Below are 13,254 nucleotides of genomic sequence, written 5' to 3'. Positions count from 1 at the left end.
TCCCAATAATGAAGACACATTTCATTTGGGCACGGAGATTAAGGAGAGGTAGTTTAAGTGATAAAGTGTTATAGCCCACCTCATTAGTGTATTTGATTAAGGAATTGATTAGGAGTTGTATTTACTTTTATTTTAAAAATATTCTGGAAATATAAATATTTAAATTAATAAAATTTGAATTTTTTAATGAATTAAATAAAATTAATTTTTTTTTATTTACTGTTATGCGGTTTTTTTTATTTATTCTTCTACTTTCAACAATTCAAAGCCAAATTCAATGTGATTCTAAAATGAAAGCTGGTTTCAGTTGCTTTGAATCTGAAATTAAAATGGAAACCAAAAAGAAAACGAACAAATTCATAAATGGAACAGATTAATTAAATGGAACCAACAAATTCATAAATCGAACAAATTCATAAATCGAACAAATTCATAAATAGAACCAACAGATTAATTAAATTCTCATAATCGAACTCAAAATCGAATCCAAAAGAAAACTTAGAAACTGGAAGGAAGCGGCGCAGTCGTGACATGCTGCTGCTTACCGGAGATCTGGAAGGAAGCGGCGGCAGTCAAACGGAAGTCAACAGTGACGCTCTTCGTCGGAAGAGGCTGGGGCGGCAGGCGCCGGAAGTCAGCCATCGTCGTTGTCCCCCCACCCCTTTCCCTTCACCTCTCTTTTTCTCTTCACAAACGCGATGGCGCCGCCGCCCTGCAAACCCTAGCCCCCAGATCCGCCGCCCTGCAACCCCTAGCCCCTAGAACCAGAACCAGATCCGCCGCGCCTACAACCCAAACCAGATTTCGTCGGGGGAAGAAGAAGAAGCAGGCGGTGGAGGACGGCTGATCAGATTGGAGAAGGGCGGCGGCGTAGTGGAGGACGACAGATCAGATCGGAGAAGAAATGGTGAAGGAGAAGAGAGAACATTCGAGTGAGAGAGATGAGGCTGATATGATCGGGTCTTTTTTATATTTATATTAGTGATTAAGGTTAAGTTAATTATAATTTGGTAAGCCCTAATTATTTCCATATATAGAAATGTGTCTTTATTATTGGGACAGCCCATTAAGGAAAGTGTGTCTTCATTATTGGGACGGAGGGAGTATTATACTTTAAAATTTTAAAATGTTTATTTTTTCTCTCTCCTTTTTTTTATCAATTTTTCATATTTTGTCTTTTCTTATTTACATGGTTGTTTTGAGGTTGTCGTTATTATTAATATTTTTTCTCTCTCTTTCTCTACTACAAAATTTTGTTTTCACACTCTTCTCTTTTGATAAAAAAAATAAATATTATTGAAACATTATATTTATATGTTGGATTATTTTATTAAGCATAACATAAAGATACCTTTAATTCTTTTGTGGAAATATCACATTTCCTTAATACTAAACAAATGTTTACTTTTTCTCTTTAGTTTCCTACTGTATACTCCCTCCGTCCCGCTATTGTTGGACACATTCTTTTCGGCACGGAGATTAAGAAATTGAGTGTTATGTTTTAATTTAGTGTGGCCCACCAAAATTAGTGAGTAATTTTGACATTTTTAGAGAGTGGCCAACAATTGTTGACTTAATTAGTGAGTAATTGTTGACTTTATTAAAATAAACTTTGTCATTTTTAGAAAGTGGCCAACAATAGTGGGACAAACCAAAAAGAAAATGTGGCCAACAATATTGGGACGGAGGGAGTATAAATTTAGTGGCCTTTGCACATCAATTTTGAAATATATATTAAAATTATCCAATTATTATATATTTTTTTATTTTGCATACTCGCTTATTTTTTGGTCAAATTTTGTGCTGAAATACTATATGAAATTCTACGTACCATATTTGTTGATTACTAATACAATATTAATTTGGACATATTAAAACAATGTCATTTACGTTTAAAATTAGCATCTAACTAAATAAATTGATAATCGAAGTATTAAATTGAGAGAAAGTGATATGAATGAAGCTGATGAGAGAAAATGACAAGAAGTAATACAAGAAATCAAAGTAATAGGTAGAAACTCTTTTTGCTGCAACAAATTTGATTAGATATAAGGATTAGGAGAAAATGAAAATAGGAATGAAAATAATTTTAGGGTTTTTAATTGTCTAACAGCCTGAAACGACGTTGTTTCCATCCAACTGACGTTATATCTATTTTACCTCACGGTCATATTTATGTCAAGCTGGGATTATATGAAAAAAGAATTTCAAAAATAAATTTTTTTAGAAGATTGTGAATGAAGGTATTTAATTACTATATAATAATAGTGTGTGATGTCAATTGCCATTATAAGATAATTTAAATAGTTTACAAATAATTATAAATATACGTTTATATACCATGTTCAAAATTATAATCAATAAAATTTTATAAACTTTGAAATTATACCTTTTTAGCAAAAAATTGATTTTAGAAATGTATTTAAATAAGTCTGGAACGTGCAGCTGTTTTGGTGAGTGAGGTGACGAGCGCATTGAAGGAGTTATTTGAGTTTTATAAGGCATCTCATCGTGTGACACCCACATCTCGACCACGAGCTAGTGCTTCTACATCGACAGCAGTCAGAGAAAGGAGATCAAAACGTCGTAGTGCAATGACCCTTGAGGCTTTGCAAGAGAGTGATCAAGATTGTGATGATCTTGATACAAACGAGCTCACTATCTACCTCACTGAGAAGCAATACAAAGTGGGTAAGAATGACGTCGACCAGTTTGATATTTTGATGTACTTGCTGAGATGGCCAGAGATATCTTAGCTGTCCCCATATCTAGTGTTGCTTCGGAGTGTGCATTTAGTATGAGAGGACGTGTTCTATCACCGTATAGAAGCTCTTTGGTGCCAGAAATGGTTGAGGCCTTGATTTGTGCTGAAGATTGGTTAAGATCTAGCAACTTTGATAAAAAAAAGATGAAGAAGGAGTTCCAGAAGAAGAGCAACAGAAGGAGTTTGAATCGGGTAATTATATTTTATTCTAATTATTTCATATGTTATTACTTATTACATTACTTTGTTTGGTTTATTTTTTACCTAAATTTCAATTTCTTACAGTGCTCAATAGCTATACTCATGGTGATTCGAGGACGGCACAGAGTCAGACGGAGCAAAGTGGAACTCGTGTAATGGAGTAGTAGCCATGGACATCATTTTGTGATTGTGAATTGTGATCTAGTTGTGTACTAGACTTTGTCTTTGTCACGAACGCACTTGCTAAGGATAGCAAATTCGGGAAAACCGCGACTAAGGGAGGGAAATTAGGAGCGGGATTAGAAAAGGGGCATGTTTAGCTTCTTGATGACTCGACTTGTATAATGAAAACGATTGAAATTAACTAGAATTTAACGAAGGTCAAAAGGAACCGTACATAATATTATCCAAAAGAGGTACTCAACGAGTTTGAGTACATTATTAAATAATACATATTATTTGACAAGATAACATAATGTCTTTAGCAAAATCAGTGTTCGCAGCGGAATAACATTTTGAGTATATGTATGAAGACATATACTCTACTCTGAGGTACTCATCCTAGATTGACAGAAGCTCCGCTTGCACACTACATCCTCGATCACAGCTCAACCTGCACATTTAAAAATACATGCAGGGCTAAGTACGGGAGTACTTAGTGGACACTTGCCGAAATTTACATACATGCATAATATTTTATTGTCAAGCCTTTCAACAGTAGTAATATACGAGGGTTTTCCTTTAAAGACTCGTATTTACCAAACATAATATCATTTCTTTCATCAATAACCTGTACAGGTATTTTATATCATTAATCACCATATCAGTAACTCGTGCCGAGAGGGAGGCCTCCCTCTACGGACACTATGATCGGCCAACCCGCTAGATGACTCACGATCACAAGGGTGTACACTAATTCCGAAGGGATTTGCGGTCCCATCCAGAATCCGAATTCGATTAACATCAGATAGGCAATTAATAAAACATAAAGCATTTAGGCATTGACAATATCATTTAAATTCATAAGCATAAAGTTTTAGCAATTCTAATATATAATTTTAGTTTATACATAGAAAGCCCACCTGAATAGCAGACTCACGGTTTAGCTCTAACTCTGGTGCTTGACCTTCAATCCGAGAAAAATAAAATAAGATTCTAATTCTCGAAAAATCTCAATAAATGAGGATGCGTGAAATGATTATGCATGACTCATATTTCTTTAATTAAATTATTCTGAGATAATAAATCGAGAAATTTCTAATAATAATCCAACTATAGGATTAAAGCTCGTTTCATGGGGTTGGATTATAAATCTTAGTAATCTACTCATCTTGAATTAGTCTAACTCACTTACCAACTAATAATTAGTAAGTATTAAAATTAATCACTAATTAAAAATAATTAGGATTAATAATGAGAGCCTAAAATAATAAGTCTTATTGGGCCTAAATAAATAAATAATAGGTGCCCAATTATATGAATTTGAAGCCCATTTTAAATAATTATAGGAGTCCAACATAATTGACCCAACAAAACTCAAACAGGCCCAAGAAAATTAAAGAAATTCGGCCCACATAGAATAAAAGAAAAATGGCCCAAAGAAATAGTATCCGGCCCAACTGAACCAGGCCCAAAACCACTTCTTCCTCAAACTCGGTTTCTCTCTCTCTCTCATTTCTCAATCCAGAATCCTCCCCCTTCTCTCCATCGATCCTCTCCCTCTCTCGCCCGTTCCAGCCGTCATCGAGGAGTTCCGCCGCCGTGGCTCCGGAATCCGGCGCTGGCTGCCGTCGAGCCCAGCCCTGCGCCCTCCTTCCTTCCTCTTCTCTCAATCGATCTGTTGCTGCTCCCTGTGTAGCTGCCGTCGCGCTGTATTCTGGCCGTTCCATCCGTCGCCGGCGAGCGGCCGCCGCCTCCCTCCGCGACGTCGCTGCTGCTGTAACCCGACGAGAGTGGATCTCTTCTCTCTCGATTCGAAGCGTCGGTGGAGCCCGAGCCCTAGTTCATCTCCTTCTGCAAATCGAGCTCTAGCTCCTCTCTTTCTGCAGAACGTCGTTGCCGCTGCCGTGGTTCTGTAAATCCGGCGACTTACAGTCGTCGTTCGTCACCGTTCGTCCTCCCAAATCGGCGACAGTCCTCCTCTTCTCCCTTCTGGAAATCTCGCCGTTGCCACCGCTGTAGTAGGGAGGTCGACGAACAGCCGGGGTCTCGATCGCTTGTCGCCACGGCCTCTGCCTTCTCCTTTCTCGACTCGAGTCCGAGGCTTCCTTCGGCGGAGCCGAAGGTCGCCGCTGCTGTTTAATTCCGACGAGCAGCGGGCTCTGCTGCCTATGTGTATCGTCGATTGATCTCGCTCGCTCGCCGCCGCTGACTCGAAGCCGAGTCGAGCAGAGCAGTCAGTTGTTTCCTTGGACTCGACTGAACAGGGCGGTCAGCCATTACTCTTCTAACAAGCTAAGTTATCTACTTTCATTCTTCTTCTACTTCAGTTTCTAGTTGTTAAGCGTGGGGGTTCTCATGATTCATTGTTCTAAGGTGTAGAGTATAACAATGTATGAATCCTCGACTTGTTGAGAAAAGTTATCGATCAAGTATGCATATGTGGTTCGCTATATCTTTCTGTAATATTTCTCATCCTATGTTTCGAATTTCTTTTATATGAAGTGAGGGAAGTGAAATGCATATATGAAGATAGTGAACTGAAAATACCTTGAATGGTTTTTGTTGGTTGGTTATTGTTTGAATGAACTGATACTTGAAAATGCTTTGGCAGAGAATGATGAAGAGCAGTGCAGTCTTTCCTCTTTTTGCTATGAACGTTTGTGGAATGGGAATGAGGAGATTATGCTTGGTTGATGTTCTGTATGAATGGTGATTTTGCTTCGTTTAAAATCCTTTGCAGCTGCTAAGGATTTTAGGTAAGTGAGGATGCCTTTTATAGGGAGTAAATACTGAAGCTGATAGTGTGAAAATATGGTGAATAGTGCGGCTAAATTGAGGCGTGGTTGAAGAATTTAATTGATGAGATTTTCTGCTGACAATTGAGATTTGTCTGTTGAATATTTTCTTTGACTATGTTGGAGTGAAATAAAAACTAAGCACGGGTGAGAATAGAGTGGCTGAAGTGGACTTGAAGTGCTGGATGGGTGGCAGCAGCACTGTAGCAACACTTTAGCAGCAGTTGTCATTAATCACCAAACGTCCCCTTTTCTTCTTTTCTCCTTTATCTATCTTTTCCTTAAATTAGGGTGTTGGCAGATGGTAGGTGTAGGAAAATATTATTGGAATGATTGATGTGTATCTATAATAAATCTCTCATTGGTTATGTATTAGAACTTTGGTATTGAGTTTTTCTAATGTCGAGCACTTGTATTCAGATACAGATTAATCGAATAATTCTTGTATCTGATATCTATATTGTCTTGTAAAAATCTAAATTAAAACTGTAGATTGATAAATTAAATCCATAGATTTAATTCGATCATCATTAAATTAAATCCGTAGATTTAATTAGCTACAAAGTCGAAAATAATTCACGACTTAAGGAACAATATGAATAATTATAAATAACCTCCATCTTGATTAATAAATAACACAACTTTGCTAAGTTGGTTATAACCTTGAATAATAATCATTCATTGATTCAAAGATTAACGTCGCGGTTTTAAACACGCGAAGATAAATAAATGCATACTGCTAGTGTAGCGACTCTGTTTCCAATTTACGTAATTCAGAATCATAGTTGAAAATTCATAAAGCGTTTCATTTACTAGAAATAGATTAATAAACACGCAATACTGGACTTAAATAAATATAAAAGAGCGGGTTGTTACATACTACCCCTCTTAACAAAAATTTCGTCCCGAAATTTGCATACCTATGTGAAAAGTTCTGGGTATTTTTCTTTCATTTGGTCCTCAAGTTCCCACGTTGCTTCTTCAGGTCCATGGTGTCTCCACAGTATTTTGACTGACGCGATCGATTTATTCCTCAACTCTTGCACCTTTCGATCTAGAATGGCTTCAGGTTTTTCCTCGTACGTCAAGTCCGGGTTAAGAATCATTTCCTCTTGGTGAATCACGTGTTTGGGGTCAAACACGTACCGTCTTAGTTGTGACACGTGGAACACATTGTGGACGTTTCCAAAGCTAGGTGGCAGCGCCAACCTATACGCTACGGGACCTATTCTTTCAAGGATCTCATAAGGTCCTACAAAACGGGATCTGAACTTACCCTTAACACCGAATCTCACGGATGTACAGTTGGGCTAGTTTCTCCGATCCATGGGTAATTGGAATCGGTATAAAATGAGCGCACTTCGTGAGACGGTCTTCTATTACCCAAATAGCTGTGTTGCCCCTATTTGTCTTGGGTAGACCCGTCACGAAATCCATTGCTATGTGCTCCCACTTCCATTCTGGGATTTCCAATGGCTGCAATTTCCCATATGGTCGTTGATGTAAAGCTTTCACTTGCTGGCATGCAAGGCAACGCTCTACAAACGAGGCTATATCTCGTTTCATTCCGTCCCACCAAAACTTCTGTTTTAGATCTTGGTACATTTTGGTACTCCCGGGATGAGCGGTATAGGGCGTGTCATGAGCTTCACTCATGATCTCGTTTCTGAGTTCCTCGTTATGGGGAACACACAATCTTCCTTCAAAAAGAACTGCGTTATCCGTTGCTTCTTGGTAGCTTCCGGCAATATTTCAGGAAAAACTTCTGGAAAGTCTCGTACTATTGCCACATTTTTCCACCCTCTTGTCTTCACTAGCTTCCCCGTTTAGGTAGACGAGATAAGCTGTGCTTCCTTCCTTCATCATCTCTTTTCTGGCTTGTAATGCGGATATCACTGGTACTCTTTTCTTCATACCGATGCCGTGAAATTCCGTCGGTTCCTTTCCAGGTGGTCGAAGAGAAATTTTTTTTTTCGTTTACTACAAAGGATGGTGGCATGATTCTCAGCTAGCCAGTCCATTCCTAAGATCATATCTACGTCCCACATGAGCAGAATATTAAGATTGTTCGCTACCATCTTAAGTTCTCCTATTTCAAATTCTACGTTCGAGCAAACATGTGTGGTGGTAGATCTTCCTCCTGAGGGTGTAGTGATTCTTAAGGCACGCTTAGCTCGTTCTGATTCGATTTCTAAGGTATCTACGCAAGGGGCAGATATAAAAGAATGCGAGGCACCAGTATCGAACAGAATCATAATGGAAAAACCTTTAAGCTTGCCCATACCTGCCAGGTTTCCCTGGTTTTTCTCGGGTTGGTTTTGGGTGATAGCAAAGGCTCTCGCCTGTTGCGGCAATGGTTGCGGCAGCTTCTGTTGCTGTTGGCCCTGTTGGTGCTGGGGTTGGTATTGCTGCTGGTGTGGCTGTTGTTGGCGGGGCTGGTGTTGCCCTTGAACTGCTTGCAGGGGCTGAGCATAAATGGCCCTGATTGCCGTGCCCTGCTATTTGTTGGGGCACTGTGAGGAGTAGTGGCCCTTCTGGCCACACGTGTAGCAACTATCAGTTCCAGCCCTACAGACACCACGATGTGGTTTGTTGCATTTCGGACATAGGGGAACTTCATTTTGTCTTTGGCTGCCTCCAGCCGGGGCAGGACCCTGTTGCTTCCCTTGTCCTTGTTGCTGATATTGTCCCAACGGCGCATTTCCTTGCCATGGCCTCTTGTTAGTCTGGTTTTTATTTCCTCCATGGTCGTTCCAATTGCGCTTCCCTTTAAAGTTCTGAGGGCGTGCAGGTGGGTTGGCTGGCGCTGGGGTCTGTGATGGAGCCAACCTTTCTACTGGCATCGCAGCTTCGATGTCCAGTGCCCTGTTCAAAGACTCAGTGTATGAGAGTCCACCATGACTAGCTAGAGTCATCCGAATCTCGTGCCTCAGACCGGCACAAAATTTCTCCGCCATTTTCTCATCAGTATCCACCTGCCGCGGAGCATAACGCGATAGATCGCAGAACTCTCGGTCATACTCTGTCACCGTCTTCTTCCCTTGTTTCAGGCTATAGAACTCAGCCTCCTTCTTCTTTCTGTAGCTCTTGGGAATATACTTTTCGTATAATCCAATCTTAAAGTCTTCCCAAGTGTAAGCTGCCCATTGTTCGGGAGTCAGAGTCTTTCGGCGGGCTTCCCACCAAAAGTCAGCCGATCCGGCTAGTTGGAAAGACATGCACGAGAGTCGCTCCTCTTCAGTGCAGTGTAGAAAGGTGAAAATACGCTCCAAGGCGCGTACCCAAGCTTTGGCCTCGGCTGGGTCGCCTGTCCCAGTGAACGTGGGTGGATTCTGTCGAAGAAAAAGTTCTTCAGTCCTTCTAGCAGGGGTTGGAGGGGTGGGGTAGGTTCCCTGTCGTTTTGCCGTCCTTCAGGTATTTCATCACGATTTCCATCGTTGTTAACGTTCCTCCTAGCGGGACGACCTCGTTTAGGCGGCATTCTGAATTACAAACACCCATTTTAACACATTCTATACAGGAGTCTCTAAGGCAATTAATAAAGAACTGTTTGTCAAATTTAACTTATCATAACTCCAAAACTAAAATATAACAGGAACCGTTGCATGCACAAGTCACATTATTCAAAATTACTATATTCTTAACTGACTCGTGAAGAATAAAACCCGTAGAGAAACATAAAACATACACGAGATCGTCGTAGAAAGCCCATGCTAGGGTCATTTTTATCTCATGGAATATTGCCTCATCGAGGGCTTTTACATCGTCAACCCAAAATGTAAGTAAAGTCTATCTAGTACTCCCTATGATGTACCGGCTTACTAGTTAAGCAATCACAAAAGGGTTTTTATTCACGGAACGTCCTAGAGACCAACATTTCCGTACTAATGCTAGCTAGAAACAACATAAATAAAATCATAGTCATTGGAACGAATTATCGTTTCCGGAGTACATTCACAAGCTAAAAACTATCAAATCTGTGAATCCTGAGTTGCGGTACGACTGCTCCTCGGTGACGCCAGGGGGTCCTCCTCCGGATCCTCCTCGGGGTCCTCCTTCTCATCCTCGCCCGGCTCCCAGCTGGGCAACAGAGTCTCTCCCTGGCCCTCTCCTGTCTCCTGCATGATCTGGGCTGAGCGGAAGATGTCGTCCATAATCTCACGGATCGGATCGTCTCTGGTGCGGATCCTGGCCGTGGTACGAGGCTTGATCGGAGCTGGAGTTGGCACGGGCTCGGGACGAGTAATCCTCATCGTACCATACTGTGCTGTATCGTCATCCTCCTGCACAGGGTATTTACCCCTATCTAGGAACTCCCTCATGTTGGCCATGACCCTGTCGACGTCTGCCATGACAGCTGCAAGCCTTGCGTCTGCCGTAGGTATCAGTGGTGGTGGAGGAGTAGTAGTTCGGATCGCTGAGTCAGAAGGCGATGGGAAATCCCTGCGAGCCCGTGGACGAGAAGGGCCTGCCTCGTCATCGTGCCTACCACGGCGCCCTAGAACTGAGGCACGTGGTGGAGGGTTTCGTGGTAAGGCCATCGGGGGCTCAGGAGCAGTAGCGGGTGCCTCCGCTGGCAAAGGCGTCCCCACCTGTACGTAGTTTCCCGGAAGGATGTAGGGCCCTAGAGGGGCGCTGCCCCACAAGGTGAAACAGGCCTGAAGCTCCGCAATGAGGCTAGGGAAGTCTCCCATGAGGTCGTGGTAATCTTCTCGGCGAAAGATGTAGTGGGCAGAGATCTGCCTAGCCCATCCCTGCCACTCGGAAGGTAACAGTAAGATCAACCTCTGGATACCGTCATACCCTGATACTCCATGTGCACTCGCTTCGACCCAGTGTCTGTGAAAACCTGCGAGGAACTGTCCGAGGTTATCCCCGTGACATGGGGCATAAGTGCGGTAGGACCGCTCGACCTCCTCTAGACTAGTCCATGGGGGCAAGGGTCGTCGTCGAGTATAGGCAGTCCTCGCCATCTAACGAAAGAAGTTCTATCGTCAACTCAAAGTAAAACGTGACAAGTAACTAAAACGATATGGTTCCAAACATCTATACTTGGCAATCAAGAATCGGTTCGAAAATCATAACTCGTGAAATCTAGATATCACAACATCGTCTAAATCTAGTATTCAAGCACATGTCATAGAGGTGATCTAAATCTAGTTCTCAAGCACAAAATCATAACTTGTATTAAAGACCTCCCTAATACTTAATCATAGATTAAGGATTCGACAATCATCATAAAGCTCTAGTGTCATGATCTACCGATCTTAGGGCTTGTTATGCGATGATGATATACTCTTAGATCTAGCAACGAGCAATAAAAGTTTCAACAAAATAAATTCAAAAGGCCAAGCCAATTCGAGATCTCATCGTAGAAAAACACTCGAATATTTAAGCTATGCTCATGCTATCAACATACTATTGGCGTTTGTTACGCTGCTCAATCTTCATGCTCGTGGTTTCATCATGCGACTCTTCGTGTGATTCCTCTTTCTCTATTTCAACCGTCATTGTTGATGTCATCATAACATGAAGAAAAGTTAAGGCATCTCCCTAAGTTCTCTTCTATGTTCTGTCGTGTGAGTGAGCATATATATAACTTAATAGTTCTAAGTTCTTGTGATTCATACAATAGTCATACTTATTCATGCTTCATATATTTCAAGAAATTAACTTAATTAAAACTTGAAAGCACTTACCATAACCTCCGTTGAGCGTGACGAGATGTAGTGCCAAGCTTTTGTCAACTAGTTCAAAGGTATATTAACTTACTTAATCTAGACTCAACTTAGAAGGAATGATTAGTACTCAGAGCAAAAGAAATGCTTTGATACCATTCTGTCACGACCGCACTTGCTAAGGATAGCAAATTCGGGAAAACCGCGACTAAGGGAGGGAAATTAGGAGCGGGATTAGAAAAGGGGCATATTTAGCTTCTTGATGACTCGACTTGTATAATGAAAACGATTGAAATTAACTAGAATTTAACGAAGGTCAAAAGGAACCGTACATAATATTATCCAAAAGAGGTACTCAACGAGTTTGAGTACATTATTAAATAATACATATTATTTGACAAGATAACATAATGTCTTTAGCAAAATCAGTGTTCGCAGCGGAATAACATTTTGAGTATATGTATGAAGACATATACTCTACTCTGAGGTACTCATCCTAGATTGACAGAAGCTCCGCTTGCACACTACATCCTCGATCACAGCTCAACCTGCACATTTAAAAATACATGCAGGGCTAAGTACGGGAGTACTTAGTGGACACTTGCCGAAATTTACATACATGCATAATATTTTATTGTCAAGCCTTTCAACAGTAGTAATATACGAGGGTTTTCCTTTAAAGACTCGTATTTACCAAACATAATATCATTTCTTTCATCAATAACCTGTACAGGTATTTTATATCATTAATCACCATATCAGTAACTCGTGCCGAGAGGGAGGCCTCCCTCTACGGACACTATGATCGGCCAACCCGCTAGATGACTCACGATCACAAGGGTGTACACTAATTCCGAAGGGATTTGCGGTCCCATCCAGAATCCGAATTCGATTAACATCAGATAGGCAATTAATAAAACATAAAGCATTTAGGCATTGACAATATCATTTAAATTCATAAGCATAAAGTTTTAGCAATTCTAATATATAATTTTAGTTTATACATAGAAAGCCCACCTGAATAGCAGACTCACGGTTTAGCTCTAACTCTGGTGCTTGACCTTCAATCCGAGAAAAATAAAATAAGATTCTAATTCTCGAAAAATCTCAATAAATGAGGATGCGTGAAATGATTATGCATGACTCATATTTCTTTAATTAAATTATTCTGAGATAATAAATCGAGAAATTTCTAATAATAATCCAACTATAGGATTAAAGCTCGTTTCATGGGGTTGGATTATAAATCTTAGTAATCTACTCATCTTGAATTAGTCTAACTCACTTACCAACTAATAATTAGTAAGTATTAAAATTAATCACTAATTAAAAATAATTAGGATTAATAATGAGAGCCTAAAATAATAAGTCTTATTGGGCCTAAATAAATAAATAATAGGTGCCCAATTATATGAATTTGAAGCCCATTTTAAATAATTATAGGAGTCCAACATAATTGACCCAACAAAACTCAAACAGGCCCAAGAAAATTAAAGAAATTCGGCCCACATAGAATAAAAGAAAAATGGCCCAAAGAAATAGTATCCGGCCCAACTGAACCAGGCCCAAAACCACTTCTTCCTCAAACTCGGTTTCTCTCTCTCTCTCTCATTTCTCAATCCAGAATCCTCCCCCTTCTCTCCATCGATCCTCT

This window comes from Salvia miltiorrhiza, chromosome 6 (genome assembly GCF_028751815.1).
Source record: "Salvia miltiorrhiza cultivar Shanhuang (shh) chromosome 6, IMPLAD_Smil_shh, whole genome shotgun sequence".
NCBI lineage: Eukaryota > Viridiplantae > Streptophyta > Magnoliopsida > Lamiales > Lamiaceae > Salvia > Salvia miltiorrhiza.
This window is presented reverse-complemented; position numbering follows the sequence as displayed.